This window comes from Felis catus, chromosome B4 (assembly GCF_018350175.1).
Source record: "Felis catus isolate Fca126 chromosome B4, F.catus_Fca126_mat1.0, whole genome shotgun sequence".
Taxonomy (NCBI): domain Eukaryota; kingdom Metazoa; phylum Chordata; class Mammalia; order Carnivora; family Felidae; genus Felis; species Felis catus.
In genome coordinates this window covers 119061890-119083665 of record NC_058374.1, presented here as the reverse complement: position 1 = coordinate 119083665, position 21776 = coordinate 119061890, and the positions used below count along the sequence as shown (strand labels likewise).

General features: G+C 40.2%; 2 long non-coding RNA genes across 2 annotated transcripts; one reads left to right on the top strand and one right to left on the bottom strand.

Moving 5' to 3' along the window:
• Positions 1–6833: 6833 nt before the first annotated feature.
• On the bottom strand, positions 6834–21460 carry LOC109501737. The gene is made up of 4 exons (XR_002159993.3): positions 21324–21460; positions 17100–17172; positions 8517–8600; positions 6834–7043 (listed from the first exon to the last, which is right to left on the bottom strand). It is a non-coding gene; the product is annotated as an uncharacterized LOC109501737 (long non-coding RNA).
• On the top strand, positions 14540–21329 carry LOC123386699. Its single transcript, XR_006601001.1, has 3 exons — positions 14540–15891; positions 16856–17280; positions 20992–21329. It is a non-coding gene; the product is annotated as an uncharacterized LOC123386699 (long non-coding RNA).
• Positions 21461–21776: the final 316 nt, after the last annotated feature.

Sequence of the window (21776 nt, the reverse complement as noted above, 5' to 3'; positions counted from 1 at the left end):
TTTACATGTTGATTTGTAATAGCTTGGGGGTAGGCTGATGGAAATTTGATTTACATTGTACTAAATAGTAAGAATGGTGGTTTTACTTATAATATGTGTTTATTTGGAGTAGATTGAGAAGTACCAACACAGATAATGGTGGGGTGAAAATTATTTTAAGCCTCTCCTTGTGGTTGCAGCTAGATATCCAGTCTGGAATAAAATAAAGAAACCTATCAGCCCTTGGAGAGGTGACAGGAGGGAACTCTTAATAAACATAACTTTTACTTATTTTTAAAATTTTTGTAATTATTACTTTTTAAGTAGGCTTCAGGCCCCGTGCCAAGCCCATTGTGGGGCTTGAACTCACAACTATGAGATCAAGACCTGAGCTGAGAACAAGAGTCAGTTGCTTAGCTGACTGAGCCACCAGGCGCCCTAGTAAGCATATCTTTTAAAACCTATGCATCTGGATTAAATTTTAAAAGTGTTAAATGATGTTTAGGTTTATTGTGAATTACAACACAGTTGACCTAATAAAGTGTGAGGTGTGAGTTTGCTTAAGATTACAGAAAATAAGCAAGTCGATCAAAATATTTGTCTCCTAATTTAGTTTGATACGACTCTGAACTTTTAGCCTCATATACAACCAAGAGGAAGACATTTAAATTAAAAACTAAAGAAGGTTTTTATTAACTTGAACTGAAAGAGCTTTGATTATAGTCTTTCCCTGACTAGTGGTATGTCTAACTATAAACCTTAGGCAGTCCAGAGCTGTAACAAATGAAGAGGAGAATGCTGCTGTTCTTGTGACAATGTCTGGAGAGTGTAAAACAATAGTAGGTCCAGGAGGATCTTGTCTTGATGTATGGCCTTAAAGTGAGTAAGACTAAAATAAAGAAATATGGGACCTCTTATTGATGGTTTAATTATTAGGATTAGAAGAAACCAAGTAGCCTGGCTTGAGTTTAGGAAAGGGAAGGCACAGCATTTGATTCTGCATCTGCCTAAGTTTTGGAAAGTAAGGAATTCTTCCTAAGGCTGTGTGAAAGTAAACCCCACTGCTAACTTGATCAAAGTGCGTGGGGGCGGGGGCGGGGAGATTGAGTGCTAGTGATGTGTCATACTCCATACTGTCAAGAGCTAGGCTCAGGAGTATGGATAAAAATTTCTTTCTTTTTTAAAATTTTTAAATAAAAGTGATATATTATTAGAATAGGGGTGGGGAATGGAGACAGTATCTCATTGTGGTTATGTATATGTGCAAGGTCGTTGGAGGGAGATAGATGGGCTTCCAGGCCTGATTTGTCACTTCTCAGAGGTGAGTGATGATAACAAGTTGCCTAACGTTTCTATGCATTATTTTCCTCATCTGTAAGATGGGGAAGTTTGAGTTGCTATAGGAAGAGATAGTCTTTATTAGTGTGCTATGCTGTCCCATAGGAGTCTAAGGTGTTCCTATGGGAAACTGTTGCTGAAAATAGGGATTTTAAATTATAAGAGGTTCTTAAGAGTGCCTCTCTCACATATAACTGAAATACCTTCTATGCATATGTGAATTTTTCTTGGGAAGGGGCAGGAGGCATAGCTTCCTTTGGGTTTTAAAAATTATTCAAAATCCTCTAAAGGTAACTAACCACTGTCCTAAAATTTCTACAAGGGGGCAAGACAGTCCTGATTTGTGTACTATATCATGGAGTACAAAACATGATGGAGTTGAAGATGTGGTTTTCAGTTTAATAAGATGAGCTCTGGAACACATTGGAGTATTAGAGCAAGTGTCAGAGCAGATGGGGGCAGAAGTATGTTCCCACGGCAACAAGAAAGTACTCCTCAAAAGGTGTAGGAACACACACAGCCAGCCATAAGGACTTCTACTGGGACCATGTGTGAATTAATCTTTAGGAACTTCCTAATTTATAGGGAAGATTTGATTAGAGTGGTGGTCTCCCTAATTCTGTGGTTATTTAGTGGATAAACCAAAGAGAGAACTACTGGCTTTTAATTTCTACTTGAATTTGGCGGTAATGTCATGCCCATGGTCAAGATATTTAACTATCTACTCCTATGTGTTCTCAACTGAAACGTCTCATTCTCAATGACTTCTTAGTTTCATAGTATTACAAGGACTTGTAGTTTAATTCACAAGTGAGATGATTACTTAGGTTAATCATAGTCTCTTAGAATTTGCTATTTGTTTTTTCTTTGTTCTTTGAGAAGCTCAAAATTAGTGAGGGACACCCTCTAGGTAGTGTCAACATTTTCCACTCAAACTTGAAATGTCAGCTGAGATTTAGAGATTACTTAGAAAAAGGTGGTAAAGTACACTGGGCCCTTTGGCTGGACCAGAGGAATCCTAATGCAATGCAAACATGTGTTCAAGGTGGCAGAATCATGGTCCTAATTGAGGTAGTTTTATCCAGTCTTTTTAGCCAGGTATGTTGTTTTTCCTTCCCGACATAGACTTTGCAAAATTGTCTGCATGGGCCCCCTCATATTCCTCTGCCTAATGCATACCTATCTCTCTACCTCTTCTTTTGCATATACTGTATTGTTTTATTTCTTGGGATGGTGCTGCCTATTTATCTCCAAATTCTACCTATTTTTAAAGTCTTTCCTTAGAAAGCCTTCCCTGACTAATCCAGTCTCTAATGATTCTCCCTTTTAATCATGTGTATAATACTTCATTTGTTTCCTCTTTGAATTATAAGGAACTCAAAGATGAGATGGTGGCAGAGACTGGCTAATTGTTGACCAAATCCTTTCCCTTCCTCTTGGGCATATAGCTAGACCATATTCTTATCTTGCCTTGCCTTGCATTTAGATGTGGACTGAGTTCTAGCCAAAGGAATGTAGGCAGAAGGAATCAATGCTACACCTAGTCTGACTTATTAAAGCATCCTACACATGGTTTTCCATGCTCTTTCCCTATGTGCTGGCTGAATGCAGAGGATTGGGAGATTCTAGGGGAGGGTGGATCTGTAATATGGAAGAAGCCTAGGTCTCTGAAGTATTATATGGAAGTGTTCCATCAACTATAAAACATTATACTGTTTTATGGTAAGCAACCAACTTATCAAGTTACTCCAGCCACTTGGCTTTGGGAGCTTATGTGTTGTAGCAGCTACTATTTACTCTAACAGATGTGGAGTAAATTACACTATATTTCTTTGTTTCCTTCACAGTACCTAGAATAATGTGGAGAGAGGCTCAATTTCTGACTGCGTCACAAAAAAATGATAATTTACTGACTGTCACCTTTCACAAGGAAGGATGCTCTCTCTGCTCAGGTCTAGAGAGTGGGAAGTAAGAAAAAGAAGGGAGGTATTAGCAGTGGATGGCCCAGTCTGAATGTACATAGGGTGAATAAAACACATAGATTTGGTCTTCTTCCTTGATCAATGGCATCAAATAAACAAACAGTATTGTTATTGATTATTATATTAAGTAAATATCAGGAAAGGTATTAGTATTGATTATTACATTAGATAAATGTGCAGAGTGGTGGCATTATTGATTTTTATATTCAACAAATATGGGAATGGACAAAACTCATACTTCAGCCAGCCTATCTTAAAATGACTTACGGTTTTGAGTACAATTCTAGGACAGGGAGTTACTTTATGATGAATGTTTTAGAAAATCTGAGAACTTTCCTCATCAGATTTCCATTAAAAATGAAAGCAATTAGGGACACATATGTATCTGACTATAAAACAGGCATAGAGATGGCAGCATTGTTGTCAGCAACAAAGACCCATGGGATCTATCAAATATCAAATGTTGAACAGAGCCCCTTTAAGATACGGGACAAATTAAAGAAATCAAGCTGAGAGATGGAATACAATTGCAAAGGGCAGGAAAATTTTAATTATGTGCAAAATGTAAGCAAGGTTATCTGTAATTGGAGGCCCACAGTTTTGTACGTCTCAGGTTGAGCAATGGTAGCTAGATATGGTGGGTGAAGAGGTCCTTTATCTTCACATGCTTGTGGGTAAAGGGATTATTCAGTTTTTGGCTATGGGACAGGATGACATGGTTGTTTTTTAAACTTGTCTTTTTGAAAAATTCAAGAAAGTAAAATTATTGATTTTAACTAATAATTCTCAATGTTAGATTAAAAGGACCTATAGAAAAAACTGAGGGAAAGATAAGGAAAGGGGAGCAGAATTGGTGGGAAGGTATTGAGAATCCCAACGCACAGGTTGAGAAGAATCTGAGGAATGGGTCCTGCAGGGAGGGAGACACAAAAGAAAGACAGTTCATGTACCCAACACTGGCAAGAATTAAAGACACCCTTGAAGCTTAAATGTGGACAGCTAGTAAGGTATGTATCACATTATATTATGATTTTGGGGGGAGTAGTTTATTTCTGTCACATGACTGAGTTCTTTGATCTAGGGACAATGACCATTTAGCCTTGAGTCCTATAATAGACATTTGTGGGTTTTGCTTGCCCAGCTTTCATTTGCCCTGTTTTCTGGTATTGTAATCTATATCCTGGAGAATCATCTCTGCCTCCATCTCAATACATTTGGTTCACGTAGGTTTACTGAATCCTTGACTTCCTAGGATAGGATGTGACCCAGACCTGGTCAGTCAGAACAATAGTTCCCCTGGTCAGAGTGATTGTTCTAGGAACAAAAGTATGACTAAACCTGTCTCGTCAATTTTAGGACATTTGTTGGAACTGCTGAGGAGGAAGAAGCTTTTTTTCTTTTCTTCTGGATTTGAATTTGGGAGGATATAAGTCACATCAAACTTCCTTCCACAGACTGAAGACAATATACAAAAAGTAGAGTTGGGATCTGGGGGGAGAGAAAAAGAGGGAAAGAAGTGGAAAGAAAGAGAGATAGATTTATTGTTTGAGCACTTAGACTAGCCCATACTTGAAGCCAAACTCCTGGACTTTTCAGTTATACAAATCAAGAAATCTCTTTTGTTTAAGCCATTTTGAGCTTTTTCAGTTGACTTTGTATTCCTCTTAACCAAAAGCATAATTAATGTAGATCTCCTACATAAGCATAGTCCTAGAATATTATGCTTACTCAACATTTGTTGACTGAGTGCATGAATACATGAATAAATTTCACCTGCCAAAGTTCATGCTAATTAATGGTTGATCCAGGATGAAAACCCGCATTGGCTGGCACCTAACTTATGACAGCTTCCACGACTCTACCTGATCTCTCCTTTCCTGTCCCATAACACCATGTACACACTGCTGTCAGAGCACTTACTGAATTATATTCAAATTGTTTGCCTATCTTTGTCACTAGACTGAGCTCTTTGAGGATAGAAGAAGTTTTCACTTCTGTATTCAGAGGCTCAGTGGTGGATGTATTGCTTTCTTGTCCAGCTGGAGTGAACCAGCCTCAGGTCTCATTTATACCTCAGGCCTTTGCACTTGGCTGTTGCCTTGTCTAGAGTACATCCTCTATCCCCAACTGCATTTGATTGGCTCTTGTCATTCAGGTCTCAGCTCAGGTCTTTGCTGACTACCCCCCATCTAATGGGGGGTGGTTTCTTTAGAAACTATGGTAGGCAGAGTGAAGACAGTGTCTTTACATTGTCATACTGAATTTTCTTCAGATCCCTTTTCTAATGTATTCATGTGTTTGCAGTCCATCTTCCATGACAGCAGGGTTCTCATCTGACTTGCTCATCGCTATACCGCCAGCACATAGAACAGTGCCTAGTGCAGAGGTGGCACTCAATAAATATTTGTGTGATGGACAAACCAGGTACTTACTGTTAGCAGAGAAGATGACTCTGAATCAGAATAAAGTAAAAGAGAAGCTTAAAAGCATACCTAAAAACTTTCTTTAACCAAGGAGAGGGCCTTCAGGACGTATTAATTATGTTGCTTGGGATGCAAGAACACTGAAGAAAGGTTAAGCTGACGATATGTTGTAAACAATAGCTAAGGTCTTCTGACTCTGAAATTCTTTATTGCCTATTTTATATATTTCTTTCAGTAGTATTTGGAAGAGTAATATTTAGGAGGAAAAATTTTTTGGCCACTCACATAAAGATCTTCACCACCCTAGCAAATCCTTTGCTTGGGCTGTGGGCAATCCGACCCAAATGAGAAGCAGGTGGTGAATTAATTGTGTGATTTGCATTTCTGAGGGGGTGTATGTGCAGAGTTTTGCTTATACTGATCTAGAATTCTTTGTATTCAAATTTGCTTATATTTAAAGAAATAAAAGCCGAGATATTGGCCCGCTTTTGTCATAGTTGTAGTATAATCCACCGTAAAAATCACAATGTAATTTCATTTTTCCCTTGGTTTAATGCCACTAAAGAAGCCAGCTCTAAGTCTGAGGAAACAAATCTACTTTTAAGCATACCTGCATGCAAATGGGCTCTGGAGTTGGCTTATCCTTTTACATAATAAATTAGAGAATTCTCTCTTTCAGTGCAATAGATGTATAGATTAATATACCAAGACGAGGCATATGGATACGTGGAATCAATGGAAGCCTGGTTAGAGATGACAAAGAGTTTCATGCTCGAGTGCTTTGCAGCCTAATTCAATAAAACAAAATGAAAGGCAAATGCTTGAGGAGCCGAAGAGAGGATCCTTATGAAAATATTAAAACTTCTGTGCAAAGAAAGTCACATATTCTCCTTTGATTTTGCTCTTAACATTGCAATATAACGAATGGGCCTCTTTTTTTGGGGGGGAAGGAGCTTTGTGATTTTTAATAAAGCAACCAAAAGGAACCATTTCGAGTGTAGAAACCTACTCTTTGGTCTTTAACTGAAAAGTTAAACACACTGGAATAAAAACTAGATTTTCCCCCCCATCAATTTGCAAAACTAAGGTAGAATTCAAACTGAAACAGCAACAGCGTGAAAAGCTATTTACGTGTCTGCAACCGTCTCTGATTCCATCCATTTGTTTTCCAGTCTTTGTTGTGATTCTGTGTTTCTCATGGATCTCCAGAGAGTTTCCGGCTTGAGGAGAGAATATCAATAGCCTGCATGCCCTCTAGGATATGCTTCCCTGCGACAATCACAGTGTTTCTGTGGATCAGATCTTCTATTTCTTTTAATAACTGTAGTAGAACAACAAAAATTATTCATTTTGGGGACACATAAAAATCAACAAAGCAATAATGTCTAAGTAAGGGTATAATTTTGCTTCCTTTTTGTGTGATAAGCTCAAAGGCAAAAAGTAAGAATCAATTGGTGTTTTTTCAGGTATTTCATAAATCCATAATTATATCACATGCATTTAAAAAATGAAGCAAAGAGCTAACAAATTGAACAGAACTTGTCAAATAGAATGTGGCCCAGCGCAGTGAAAAATAAATACTGGATTTTCTAACTGGGTCTGGATGGTCTGGTTTCTGATTGGAGTCCTGTCAGGAGACAGACAGGTCACCTCTGATCAAGTCCTAATTCCTCTGAACTCCATATTTCATATCCATGAAATGGGAATAACAATACGTGCTTGTCTCACCTCACAGGGCTGATGAAATATAAAATGACATGTATGCAAGTGTTCAGAAAATATTGGGATGCTGTATTAATATAATGTGTTATTAAATTGTTAGAGGAGACGTAGTTTTCTTTAATATTCATACTATTCTCTAGGAACTCTGTCCAGAACATCCTACAGTGTTTGTAAGAGAAGAGTCCTTGCTTTCCAGATGTTCATTTTGAGTTCTAAAATACTTGCATGTATATGTATGTGAACGTTTATATTTTTCTGCTTTTTCCCTCTTTCTAACTTTCTAATCCCCATAGCCCTCCTGGCTTACTCCTGCTTATCATTGAAAATTGAAAATTCATTTCAGTGTTACTTCCTTCAAGAAACCTTCCCCTGGGGGCACCTGGGTGGCTCAGTCAGTTAATTGTCCGACTTTGGTGCAGGTCATGATCTCACGGGTTCGTGAGTTTAAGCCCTGCATTTGAGCCCCTGCTGTCAGCACAGAGCCCACTTTGGATCCTCTGTTCCCTCCTCTCCCTGCCTTTCCCTGACTCATGTGCTGGCACACACTCTCTCTCTCTCTCTCTCTCTCTCTCGTTCTCTCTCTCAAAAATAGATAAACATTAAAAAAAAAAAAAGAAACCTTTCCCCATCCCAAGGCTGGGGTGGTGCCCCACTACTGTGCTTTCAAAAACCCTTTAGTTTATCTTACACTGTATTTTCCACATACGTTTATGATTACTTTTCTGTCTCTTCTCTTGGATTGTGAGAATCTTGAGAGTGAACTCTGTGTTTTCATCATGTGAGTTCCCAATGGTTACCAGTGTTTTCACATAGTAGGCACTCAGATTTTGTTGTATTAGTAATTGCTGGTCTTACCATATACATGTGAAAGTACAAATGCTCCTATTCCAATGTGACGAGCCAGGGACCAAATAGATTTATCTATTGCCATAGTAAACTTAGTTCATTTTCTTTACAAACTGTGATAGGCAGAATGGTTCCCCTGAGAATGTCCACATCCTAATCATGAAACCTGTGAGCACATTATGTAACGTGGTGGAAGGGATTTTGCAGGTGTGTTAAGGTTACATACCTTAAGGTAGGGGGATCATCCTGGATTATCTGCATGACCCCAATCTAATCCTATGAATCCTTGAAAGCAGAGAAGTTTCTTTGGCTGGAGGTAGAAGAGAAGCAGCAGGAGAAATCAGTGAGAGTCGAAGGGCGAGAAGGACTTGCACTGTTGCTGACCCTGAGATGAAGGGGGCTTTGTGCAAAGAACAAAGGGAGATCTATAGGGGCTGGGAAAGGTTTCTGGTTGACAGTCTGCAAGGAAATGGGGACCTCAGCCCCACATCCACAAGGGACTGAATTCTACCAACCAAGTGAATGCATCCAGAAGCAGATTCTCTTCCAGAGTCTCCAGATAAAGTGTTCGGGTTGGCCTACACCCGACTTCAGCCTTTTGAGACCCACAGCTGAGAAAGCAGTCTAATCTACTTGGACTTCTGACCTACAGAACTGTGAGATAATAAATTTGTGTTGTTAAAAATCACAATATTTGGGGCGCCTGAGTGGCGCAGTCGGTTAAGCGTCCGACTTCAGCCAGGTCACGATCTCGCGGTCCGTGGGTTTGAGCCCCGCGTCAGGCTCTGGGCTCATGGCTCAGAGCCTGGAGCCTGTTTCCGATTCTGTGTCTCCCTCTCTCTCTGCCCCTCCCCCGTTCATGCTCTGTCTCTCTCTGTCCCAAAAATAAATAAACATTGAAAAAAAATTAAAAAAAAATACAATAAAATGTATATTAAAAAAAAATCACAGTATTTGTGGTAGTTGGTTAGGGTAGCAATTAAAAATAGAAAAATTAATTTACTAGCTCCAAAAGGTCAGATTTTGAAAATCTATCATAAAGGTGGAATAGTCTGGGTCTGCAAGAGATGATGTACATCCCCACAGAAAAGGTGCCCAGAGTTGATTCTTTGGAATGGCAACAGCAGCAGAGGTGGGTTCCAGGATTGGCCTGTGTTGCCATACCTGCCAAATCCAGTACAGGCCAATCCAGGTGCTCCTGGAGATTTACTTAATTTCTTCCAGATTTGAAGCTGGTTGCAAGTTTGATTGGGTTGGCCAAGGCAGAGCAAGACAGGTTGGAGAAACAGCAAAAGCTAGTTTGGAAATCCTTTTCCCTCATAATTATGAATTATGATGATATTTCTTTCCTGTCTGTTAACTTCTAGAATTCCTCTTAAGAAATCTAATGTTGTTCTGATTCTTAATTCTTTATACATGTTATTTTTTTGCTCTGTGAAGGTTCTTTTGATCTTTTCTTCATCCCTGATATTCTGAAATTTAAAATGATGTACCTTGGAGTTGTTTCTTATTGTTTATTATGCTGGATAGTCAATAGGCCCTTTTCAAAATTTTTTTCAGTTCTGGGATATTTTCTTGTATTATTTCTTTGATAATTCTCTCCTCCCTTTTCTCTGTGTGGGGGGTGGGTGGGTGGGTGGCGGAAGGATTCTTTGTGGAACTCTTACTGATAGAATATTAGAATACTAGATTGATTATGCAGATTTCTTGTCTTATTTTCCCTTTATTTGTTTATGTATCTATTTATTTTCTAATTTCTTCAACTTTGACTTCCAATTTTTCTATTTAAATTTAAAAATTTCTGGCGTCATTTTTTAAATTAAAAGATTTTTTCTTGTTTACATGTATATTTCTTTTATTATTATTATTTTTTAAGTTTACTTATTTATTTTGAGAGATAAAGAGAGAGATGGGGCAGAAAGAGAGGGAGAGAGGGAATCCCAAGCAGGCTTCATGCTGTCAGTATGGAGCTTGATATGGGGCTCAAACTCACAAACCATGAGCCCAAATCAAGATTTGGATGCTTAACCAACTGAGCCATCCAGGCACCTCTATTTCTTTTTTTTTTAAATATCATTCTTCATTTCTTTCTGGGATGTTATTGTTTTTCTTATTTCTTTGAGAATATTCTAGTTTTTTAAAAATTTTCTTCTGCACATTGTTTCTGTTTTCTCTGAACTGCCTCTCTTCAATTTGTTTTGGTTCCTCTTTTTCACATTACAGACTTTCCTCAAACGTATGGTGTCCTTGGTTGTCGGTTCATATTAAGTTGTAAGGTTTAAATAAGTTGAGTAATAATTCTAGGGTGCTTGGTGGGTTGGGCTGACTGGTCACTTTGATCAGGCAGGACTTGTAGGTCTTTTCTCTGTGGTTCTTCAACCTCTATAATGATGAACACTTGAATTTATGATTGGACCTGTACATCTGAATCATGGCTTTCTGGAAACCACGACTGGGGTATGATCATCCTCTTTATGGTGGTTAATAATCAGATGCTAAAGTCAGACTTACTGATTTTAAAGTTCTGCTGTCACTGCTGGTGGGAATGCAAACTCTGGAAAACAGTGTGGAGATTCCTCAAAAAATTAAAAATAGAACTACCCTACAATCCAGCAATGGCACTACTAGGTATTTATCCAAAGGACAGAGGTATGCTGATTTGAAAGGGCACATGCACCCCAATGTTTATCTTAGCACTAACGACAATAGCCAAAGTATGGAAAGAGACCAAATGTCCATCGACAGATGAATGGATAACGAAGATGTGGTATATATATATATATATATATATATATATATATATATAGAGAGAGAGAGAGAGAGAGAGAGAGAGAGAGTATTACTTGGCAATCAAAAAGAATGAAATCTTGCCATTTGCATCAACGTGGATGGAACTAAAGTGTATTATGCTAAGCGATATTAGTCAGAGAAAGACAAATATATGACTTCACTCATATGAGGATTTTAAGATACGAAACAGATGAACATGAGGGAAGGGAAGAAAAAATAATATAAAAACAGGGGGACAAAACATAAGATACTCTTAAATACAAAGAACAAACAGAGGGGTGCTGGTGAGGTTTTGGGTGGGGAGATGGACTAAATGGGTAGAGGCATGGGTAGTGTCCTCCTTAAGGAGGACACTTGTTGGGATGAGCACTGGGTGTTATATGTAGGGGATGAGTCACTGGATTCTACTCCTGAAATCATTATTGCACTATATGCTAACTAACTTGGATGTAAATTTTATAAAAATCAATAAATTTAAAAAGATATAAAGTTCTGCTTGGTCACTTTGAGTTGTTTTTACCTGTGCCCTCATTTGTAAAATGAGGGCACTAACAGTATCTATTTTATGGGATAGTTGTTAGGGTTAAGTGATTAATATCTATAAAGTGCCTGAGGTATTTGAAACAATGAGTATTCAGTAAGTTACCCATTTTTATTGTCATTGTTGTCATTGTTATTAATCCAGTGTAATTCCCTGTTGTGCCTCATCCCTCCCTCCGTTGCCCTAGTATGCAGCTAGCTCCTCTGGCTCAGTGTTTCTAGAGTGGTAGCTTCCCACATTGTGACAAAGCGGAGGATGAGAAGAGTTGGGAAGGAGACCTTGGAAATACACCAGCTCCTTATCCTGACTTTTAATCAATTTTCTGGATCTTCATTCCCATGCCTTCTGAGATAACTGGTATCACCAATTCCCATGCCTTTCTGGGAGTTTAGAGGCACAAGCAGGTTTTCTCACCATTGGATTTCCCTCTAGAGGCACTTAATTTCCAGATTTCTCTGTCTGCTAACCTACCACCACTCGTCTATTCCACTGTGGTTTCTTGTGTACTATGTCTCTTCTCCTGTTCTCTTTTCCTAGTGGGCTTACACCTTTTGTGTTCCTTTACTAATAGTCTAATTGGGTATGAAAAGGGAGCGAAAATCAACTTATGTATTCAATTGGCCATGTTAACTACAAGGCCACTGGCCTCACCATCTATGAAATGAGGGGTTACAGTGGATAAACCTTTAGGCATTTTCCTCCACTAAAAATCTTTGCTCCTTTGTATGGTTTAGATTTAATGTAATTCCCAGCTGATCACAGCTAGGTTCTTTATCACTTATCTCACTCTCAGAATAGTAGTGATTATTTTTGCTTTTGTTGTTTTGAATCTCTTTGAGCAAGAGACCTGCGGTGTAGCAAATTATATCTTGTGTACAAATTAGAGTAAACTGAAAAACACAGGTGACTTTTGTTCCTGTCTGCATCACAAAGACCTTTTCAATACACCTGATTGATTGTAAAGGGAACCCCACAAGCAGATGCAAGCGACTGGGACTCTGCTGATGGTAATTTGGGTGCTATAATATTTATCATGCTGTGCTATTTGGCAAGTAGGAAGCTTTTAAACTTTTTGCTCTTTCAGAAAAAATCCTAAAAGAAGATGATACAAACATTTGAACTAGGAAGAAGTTTCCTTTTTATGGAGAATCACAGAGAATGTCTTGATAAATTGATGCAAGTCTTGTATTTAAGATGATTCAGGTCAGATTTTTGTCACTTGCATCCAGGAGAGTCTTTGACTTATCAAGGACAGTGGAGATGGAGAAGGGTTTGTTGTCTTTCTCTCTGCATCTCCACTACATGGCCTGACACTTTGTACTTACAGCCTCACTGTCTGTCACTGTTTGCTGTGGTCACTAGAATTAATGACCAGCTCTTATGTGTTCTATTTTGGAATCCAGGAGAGAAACTTCACAAGATAATATTTTTGAGAGGGGGGTTATATGGTGTTTGAAATAAATAACAGCCTCCTAGAGTTTGGTGCAATCCATTGCATATGGTTTTTGTTTGTTTCAGTGCCATGGCATAGGGGATGGGGATACATTCCTCAGAAAGTTTTCAGTTAAAACAGGATAATATAATGAAAGTAAGGGAGACATTAACAATTTTTTCTCTCATACTCCCCATTACTTTGGACATAAAATCTGATTAAAGGTTTGTGGAAAAAGAGATTAATGTATCAATATTGACAATTTTGGGTTCATCAGTGATGAACCCCTCCCCCCCAAAATAATTCTCACCACATTCCCAATGGCTTTTTTATTATAGTAATTATGACATATACTGTTGGTTGACTCTCCAGCAACATGCCTTCCTTTATTCTTGCTACCACCCTAATTTTGTTCGGGTAGAAAGTGGCCGTGCTCTTCAGGGACTTTGGGATCTTCCAGGACTCTGGTGTTTCAACTCCAGAACTGAATCCTGATTGGTCTTAGGCATCTACTGTTCTTTTATCTCCCTTGCCATTGATTGGCTTAGGACTGAGCATGGAATGTGATTTTGGCCAGTGAAATATGAGGTAAGTCTACAGACTGGCTTTTGGGAAGTTTATCTTTGTTCCTCACAAAGGACCCAGAGAAGGGCTTTGTGTGTGAATATGATGTTTGGTGCAGCTGCAGCCATTTTGCAGCTATGAGATGTTCTTAAGGACCTCACTGAGGATGGCAGAGTAGAAGGATGAAAAGAACCTGAATATTGATAATGTTGCCAAGCTGCTGCCTTGATTAATCCTGGGGCAATATCATCTTTAAACTCTGCATTCAGTGAAATCATAAATTTCCTTATCACTTAAGCCTTTTTTAGCTGGTTTTTCAGTTACTCATAGCTGAAATAATCCTGATACAGTAATAAAAAAAATTTAATGCTTTAACTCTTTGGACTAAAACTTTTCTTCTATTCTTTCTCCATATGTGAGAAAGGTATGAAGTGAAAAATAAAAATGAAGAATTGCAAATATTAAAGAATAACACAATGTCAGCACCAAAAGAGATTTTAACAAATTATTTAAAAAACACTTGTTGATATAGAATTGTAGATCCTGGGTATAGCAGAGAATAAGAGACACTGTCTCTGCACTTTTGGAGCTTATATTCTAGTGGGTCTTAGAGAGTATTTGGTCTAATCTTATTACGTAGAAAGGGACAACTTTTATATCATTCAGTGTTGGTGTAAATTTTTTTTTTTGTTACTTAACAAAAGAGGGTAGATCCTATTAGAGGAAAGACTATATACATTTGTGGTTCTTTTTGCTTTTGAACATATAGCTAGCTGTTTTGCTTATCTGACTACCTGAAGGTTTTTGTTATCTAGGGTTTGGCTGGGACTGAGTCTGGGTATAAAGAGAGAAGAGAGCTGAATTTCTGTGCATAATACAGTAAGAGGAATTTAGAATTAGACTGTGTGTGTGTGTGTGTGTGTGTGTGCATGCGTGCATGTACATTTGCATGCAATCGACACACACACATGAGAAACACCAAGATGGTCAGTGTCTAAGTGCTAACTGAAATAGAGAGGTTACAAACTCCCTGTGCCATGGTGGCCAAAAGGACTTTTAGGATGAGATGACCAGTATGTAGTTTTAAGTTATTCGCTGTGTCATGCAGGGATATAACTCTTTGATGGTGACCTAGAAAACCTTAGCAAAAGTTTTGCTACACATCCACAGGCATTGTTCCCTTGTTGCTTCAGTGGGGAATCAGGGAGATAAAGGGTTGACCTCAATGCATAGAGCAGAGAACAGGGATTCAGCAGAGGCAGGAAATGGGAGAGAAATCAGCAGATGCAGGAACATATATTTCCTTCTTCCATTTTCCTCTCCCTGGGAATTTTGCAGACATTTTGAAGAGGTCTCTGCACTTAACAATGGGTATGGAATGGGATGTGACCTCTTTAATTTACATCATTTGGGACATCTACATTAGGGTCTTACCACGCTGGTGGCTGCAGGATTCATCACACGAGTAATTATTCAATTACTGGGAATTGCCTTCCCCTGTAGAGAGTAAGCTCCTTGAGGGCAGGGACCATGTCTTTTTTATCAATAAAGTTCATATTGGGCAGTGGTTCAGCCCCTAAAATAAGTATCCAATTAATATTTATTAAATAGTTCCCTCCTAATAGGGAAAAACTTTCATTTAAATACTCATAGCATCCCTTCTGCCCTCAGCTTGTGGTGCTACTTCCCTGAGGACAACTGTGTTTTGCCAGGCAGGCTCCTGGACCAGCACTTATTGCTTGTGGATGATGGGGAGACCAGACGAGTTGGGAGAAGCCAGCCAGGTTTACACTGGAAATATCAAAGAACTCCTGACAAGAGAAAAGTAGTGGATACAGACAGTGGGAGGGGAGACAGAGAAGACATTTTGTGGGAGTTGAGTTTGAGAGGTTTGGGGATCTTGGAGAGGGAAAAGAGGGTCTTTGGAGGCAGGTGCAAGGCATATGAATGCACACACAAATATGATTCTTCTGTGGATAAAACTGGAAGAAAAGGTGGTTTCAGTCAGTTTTGGTGTGTGTTGTGTTACCAGTGTGATCTCTGGACAATTTTAATAGATTTCAGTAAAGATAAAAATTGCTTCTTGGTTAGTTCTGGCTGTATTTCTTTTCTTTTCTTTTTTAAAGATTTTATTTTTAAGCACTCTCTACACCCAACATGGGGCTCAAACTCACAACCCTGAGATCAAGAGTCACATGCTCTACCGACTGAGCCAACCAGATGCTCCCGGCTGCATTTCTTTGAATGAGACTCCAGACTAAGGCTGACTGCTAGGTAAGGAAGGCCAGCCTGGCTTTACATGGCGTACACCCTCATGTAGGAAACTGGGTTTTACACTCTGGTATCCTCCACAGAGCTCCCAGGCACTCAGTAGGGACAGCAAATATTTGTTGCACGGAACTGAAATTGCAGTGATTAATCTAAGATTGCATGCTGTCCAATCTGGTAGCTAAATATGGGCAGAATTAGGACCAAGGCCTAAAATGAGGTATGTTCTTAGATCTTGTTCTTTAGTAGATTTAAAGAACAGTGTTAGAAAATGCAGTGTGAGAGAAGGACATTCCATTTTGGGACTATTCCAGAAATATGCATGAGGGTCATTTAGACTGACCTTATTTTCCATTTGAGTTAATCTGTGGGTAGCAAGTCACTCCCTGTTACCAGCCAGATCCTCCTGAGGATCTTAAAATATTCAAATTGGATTTTTTTTCAACCCCCTGAAACTCACAGAAAAGTCACATACTGGGCCAGAGTCTCAGTTCCGCCTCCCTGTTGGAACTCAGTACAACAGTGGCCTTCCTCCTTGTTGGGAATACATGCCTATGCTCTCTCTTTCTGCTGGATTAACTGGATTTAAACTAAATGGAATAAAATGTTTCATTTTTGAGAGTCCACTTTGCATTCTGTGGCTAGGAGAGAAAGCTCTTATTTCAATCTGGTGATAGGTGGGAGCTTCTTGAGAGAAACTAAGATTCCTAGAGTTTGCAAATGTCCTATACAGCTCAGTGCTGCATTCGGGGCAGGGGCGGCTCTGTTCTTACAGAGGCTACCCCAGAGACTTTCAGAGGGCCTGATACTTCATTTAACAACCTCAGACAGGGGCCTGTGAGAGATCCGGTCCTATTCCTTAGCTGCCCGTTTCCATCTTTCTTACTTGGCACTTCTAGAAGGCTAATGAGAAACTGTCTGTGGCCACGTTAAGGTAGAAGGATAGTGCATTTCTTTTTTGTTCTTGCAGGTATTTTTAAAATCCTGGGCCCGATGCCACCTGTCAGGAAACACACACTCTGACATCTCTCACAAGTGCTGCAGGGAGGAGGCATGATGCCCAACAATGACCCGACAGGAGATGTGATCCCTCTGGAAGCTTCCAGACACTGTGCTCCTCATTGGGCTCAGGTGTTGAGTGTCAAGCAGATGAGCCTGAGGTTATTCAGGACCCTGTCAGGTCATTCAGAGGAACAAAACCACAACAAACTGACCGGAACCTTTGATGTCTGGAAGAAGTTCACTGCCTGTGCCAGCCAGGGGCTGTCCCACCACGTTCTTGTCGGCCTGAAAGAAAAGAAAGGAGGAACTCAGGATTCCAAACTAATGGCCTGGTGTTGGAAGCTGCTTGGGAGTATGAGACATGCAGATAAAAAGAGGCACTAAGATGCACAGGTATGTGTTTGGAGAAGTGGTTATACAGCCTCGGCATGGAGAGTCCCTGCTGCCAGACGAGCGATGTGGTCTGCGTTTGTATCTTCAGTGTGAAGCTGGCCCAAGGCTCAAGGGACCCATTCACTACACATGGTCTCCCGCCCATGCACCTGTGGGAATATGTGTGCTTGGGGTTAATGGCTTTGGGGACGTAGCCCGGGTTTACAGTGTGGCCCATGGAATGGCCAGACAAATGCCTATCATCACAGACTTGGAAGAAATTCTATGAAGAATCTGAAGTTGTCTCAGAAGTTGATTAAACCTAGATGCCTTGTCTAAATTAAAAAATATGGCATGCACACGCACACATGCGCACACACATGCACACACACACTTCCCTCAGGGGCAGTGCATCTTTAGTTATTTGTTTTCCATTCATTCCAAAAGGGAAGAGAATACCAGATAGATGGGATGAATCAAATGGGATTATTTTAAAATGCATTCTCCCTCCCCTTCTGCAGGGGATTGAGGAGGATTACATGCAGCTTTTGTGAAATGTCTGTGCTCCTCTCTGGGAAAGGAACTGTAAATGTCAAGTCGTCAGTCTCCGTGACAACAACTCACACAGGTACAGGGCGGACTGGCAGGGAGGGAAGAGCATGGCCAGCCCGTGCACCAGTGTCACCTGCGTTTGTAGAGACCAACGCCCCAGCAGTCCAGTGTAGCCAACAGATGGAGAGGCAAAGACAGTTAGGGACGCGGAATGGATGGGGGGGCCTGGTGACACCCCAGAGATACAAACCACCCGGCAGAGGGAGCGTGCAACAGAAGCAGCAGGCTTAGCAGGTGCAGTCCCCATCATTTCGCCAACCCAAATCCCAGGGGCCTCGTACGCACTTGGTGTTAACTGAGCTTCTTAAACCCTGATGTGCACGTGAACCACCTGGCAATCTTGTTAAAGTGAAATTTCTGATTCAGTAGATTGAGAGGGATAGGACCCAACACGCTACATTTCTACAAAACTCCTGGATGATGCCGATGCTGCTGGCCCAGACACCGTGCCCAAGGTGTGAAGAGAATTTCAGGTCACAGGTGTGCTTCAGGTAGCACAGCTTCAATAGAATCAAATTCTGTACAAAGATATGCAAATACAGTGAAGTCACACTTAACCTCACTAACATTTGGAGGAAATGGTCCAGGTAACTCCTAAACCTTTTGTATTTGAAATGCTTCGTCTGATGAAAAATTCTCTTTCTATAGCTGACAGCTGATGTGGGGCTGTTCAGGTCTATATTAAGATGGCCTAGCAATTCCTCAACAGACACCAGCTGAGGGAAGGAGTATGCTGGGTGGCAGGGGAGGCGAGCTTGGCAGGCACATTGGCCAAGGACCGTCCGTAACATGCACTGCCCACATGTGCATAGTTGGGAGCTGGGTTTTGCAATGGATTCTTCTCTGGTTGAGCGAGAGAAGGGAAATTAACACAGGGCTCTTAAGTTCTCCTTGCTCTCCTTGGTTTCCCAAAAGAAAAAAAAATTAAATAGGTAGGAAGAAATGGAAAATGACAGGAAGAGAATGAAAGTCAAAAGACTGCTTGGGTTTCTATTTTTACTTTTTATTTTTGAGAGGAGAGAAGAATAAACTCCCAAGGATGAATCAAGAAGAAGAACATTTAAAAAAAAAAAACAAAGAAAAGAAATGTGTGATGAAGAGAGGAAGGAAATCTCCTTGGTAGATAAAACAGATTTGCCAAATATATTACATTCATTAAGATTTTTCTTTGCTTATAATGTGTGCTTTTTGGAGGCTTTTCTTAGCATTAACGGACGCTCTGGGAGAGGAGAAAGTTGGCAGAGAGAAGCCTGGCAAATATATAAATAAGCTTTGGAGGCTTCAGAAGTTTCATATCCCACAATAGAACGTTCTCCAGGCTGGGCAAACTTTTTCTTACTTAAACAAATGCTTTGAAAGACAAAGATTTCATATCGTCAGTGGAACATTCAGACTAATAATTGCCTTTGTTCTTCCTGCCTTGAAGTCTCAACAGCCAGCAGATTTATGATTCACTTTCGGCAATAAGCTCCTTCAAATAAATATCACTTTCCCAGGCTGCAAATTGAGTTTTTGCAAACACAGAGATCGACTTCACTAAGAGGAACTAAGTTTTCTTGTGGTGTATGTATATACGATTAGGAAACACTGGTTTCTTCCCCTATTCTGTAAAACAATGGATTAGAAAACTATGTTAAAAAATAGCCATTTTTAATGCTTGATGTACTATCAGTGAGATTTTGTAGAAACTTTTGTTGGGGGAGCAGGAGGTGGAGTGGGAAAGGGACAGAGGCAGTTTCACTTTTCTCTTAGGTTTGTGGACCTCAGAAATTTTATGTAAAGTCTGAGGTTGTGTTTAAACTGGTTTACTTTGTAGTTGGGGCAAGATAATTTCAAAAATTTTAAAGTAAAAGAAATAATGCAAGCAAGTATAAATGTAAGATTTAAATCGAGGCTTATAGACTCTAACTGTTGGAATCAAGACCCTTTCAGAGCTACCAGCCTTCTCCCAGTGCTCTTTAGCTTCCAGTGCTAACTCAATGGACATTAAATATGCCAGGCAGTAGGGGTGCCAAGGGAGGTGAGACGTGATGCTGATACCCACATAGATACCTTTAAGAACAAAGTAGAAGAATCAGAGTAAGCTATGGGAGTACAAAGGATGCCCAACCTGGGGTGTGGAGGAGGATGTCAGGCCCCCAGAGTCTTGTATCACTTTGGAATGTGGCAGTCACCTAGATCCTTGTCCACATGCATTAAGCCAGATATAAGGCAACCGAGCCTCTTTCAGTAGACTGATGACACCGTTTCTTTGGCCTGCTCCTAGTTCTATTTGGATTTCATTCTCTGTCCCTTCCCCAGTTTGAACTTTGTGTGGTACCTGCTGCCTTAATGATAACGATCCTTTCTGGAGAACTTAAAAGTGCCAGACATCATGGTGCTGGCCACTTTCAAATATATTATTTTCCTGATACAGGTATTATTGCCATATTATAGAGGAGGAAATGGAAGTTGACAAAATTTAACCAAATCGCTCAAGATCACACAACTGGTAGTTGCTGGAACATGGATTAATTTATTATTATTATTTTTTAATGTAAGCTCTACACCTAACAGAGATCTTAAACTCATGACCCCAAGATCAAGAGTCACATGCTCTACCAACTGAGCCAGCCAGGTGCCCCTACAACATGGATTTAAACCCATGTCTGTCTGATCCAGAACCTGTAGTTTTGACCATTAGTAACAACAATAGCAGTTTAACACTTTCTGGACTTTATGTGCCAGGCACATAGTTCTTATTGTGATTTAATTTGCTTAATCTTCACATGAATCCTGTGAGAGTATCAGTGTTTTTATTATTTCTATCTTACAAATGAGGAAATGAGGCTCATCTGTGACTAACTTGTCCAAAGTCACACAGCTGGTAAGGCAGGGAGCCTGGATCAAAGCTCAGATAGGCTGGCTCCAGAACCAGTACCCTTACCCACTATGCTCCCCTACCTATGTGCCCAGACCCTACATGGGTCTATTCCCTTCTTTAAGTTCTGAATAGAGACTTTGGTTCCCCTACGTGGACTTTTCAACTTGTTTCCTTCCTTTGATATGTTAGACCCATCACCACATCTACAATTTCTAGTCTAAGTATCTGTGTCTGTTTCTTCACTTTTCCTCGAACAGGTACTGCACATCTATGTGTTCCAGGCACTGTACTGTGCAGTTGGGAGCTGCAGATCCATACCCAGAAATATTTATTTAGAGGAATGATGGACCCTTTTCTGGAGCCAATCACAATCCAGTGGGGAGACAGACAAGTCAGCAAAGCGTTCCAGTGCCATATAACAAACGCTGTGATGGAGGAAAGTGTGAGTGCTCAGGTAACCTCAGAGAAGGGAGGGCCTACCTCTGGGCAAGGTGAGGTGACCCCTCACAAGAGGCATTATTTGAAAAGAATCTTTAAAAAGCAGGAGTTGATGAGGCAAATGAGGGACGGAGAAACAGAGTTTTCTTACCTTCTTGCATTGTAGGGTTGGAAGATGTTAGTGGCTTGTTGGTACCTCAGGAATCAATATGTATAAAAGTCTGCATAATAATAATAGATAACACTTGTTAAGAGCCTTCGAGAGGCCAGGCAAAGTTTTGAGTCTTTACATGCATTATCTAGTCCAATCCTCACAGCCACACTTTGCCATAGATGCCATTACTATTTCCAGGTTCCACACAGGACTCACGGGGTCCCGGGGAAGGAAAAGATTCCTTTTGCATTGATTCTGCTCTGGTTCCAGGAAAAGGATGGAGACATTTCTTAGGCATCGTGCACAGACCAACAAAACTTGATGGACTAGGGGCTTGTTTAAAATGCAGATGCTGGACTGAGAACAACAGAATCAGAATCACTCTTCCGTGCTCTGCCGGTGATTTGGGAGCACACCAAACACTGAACTACGCCCCTAGGTGGTGAGCAC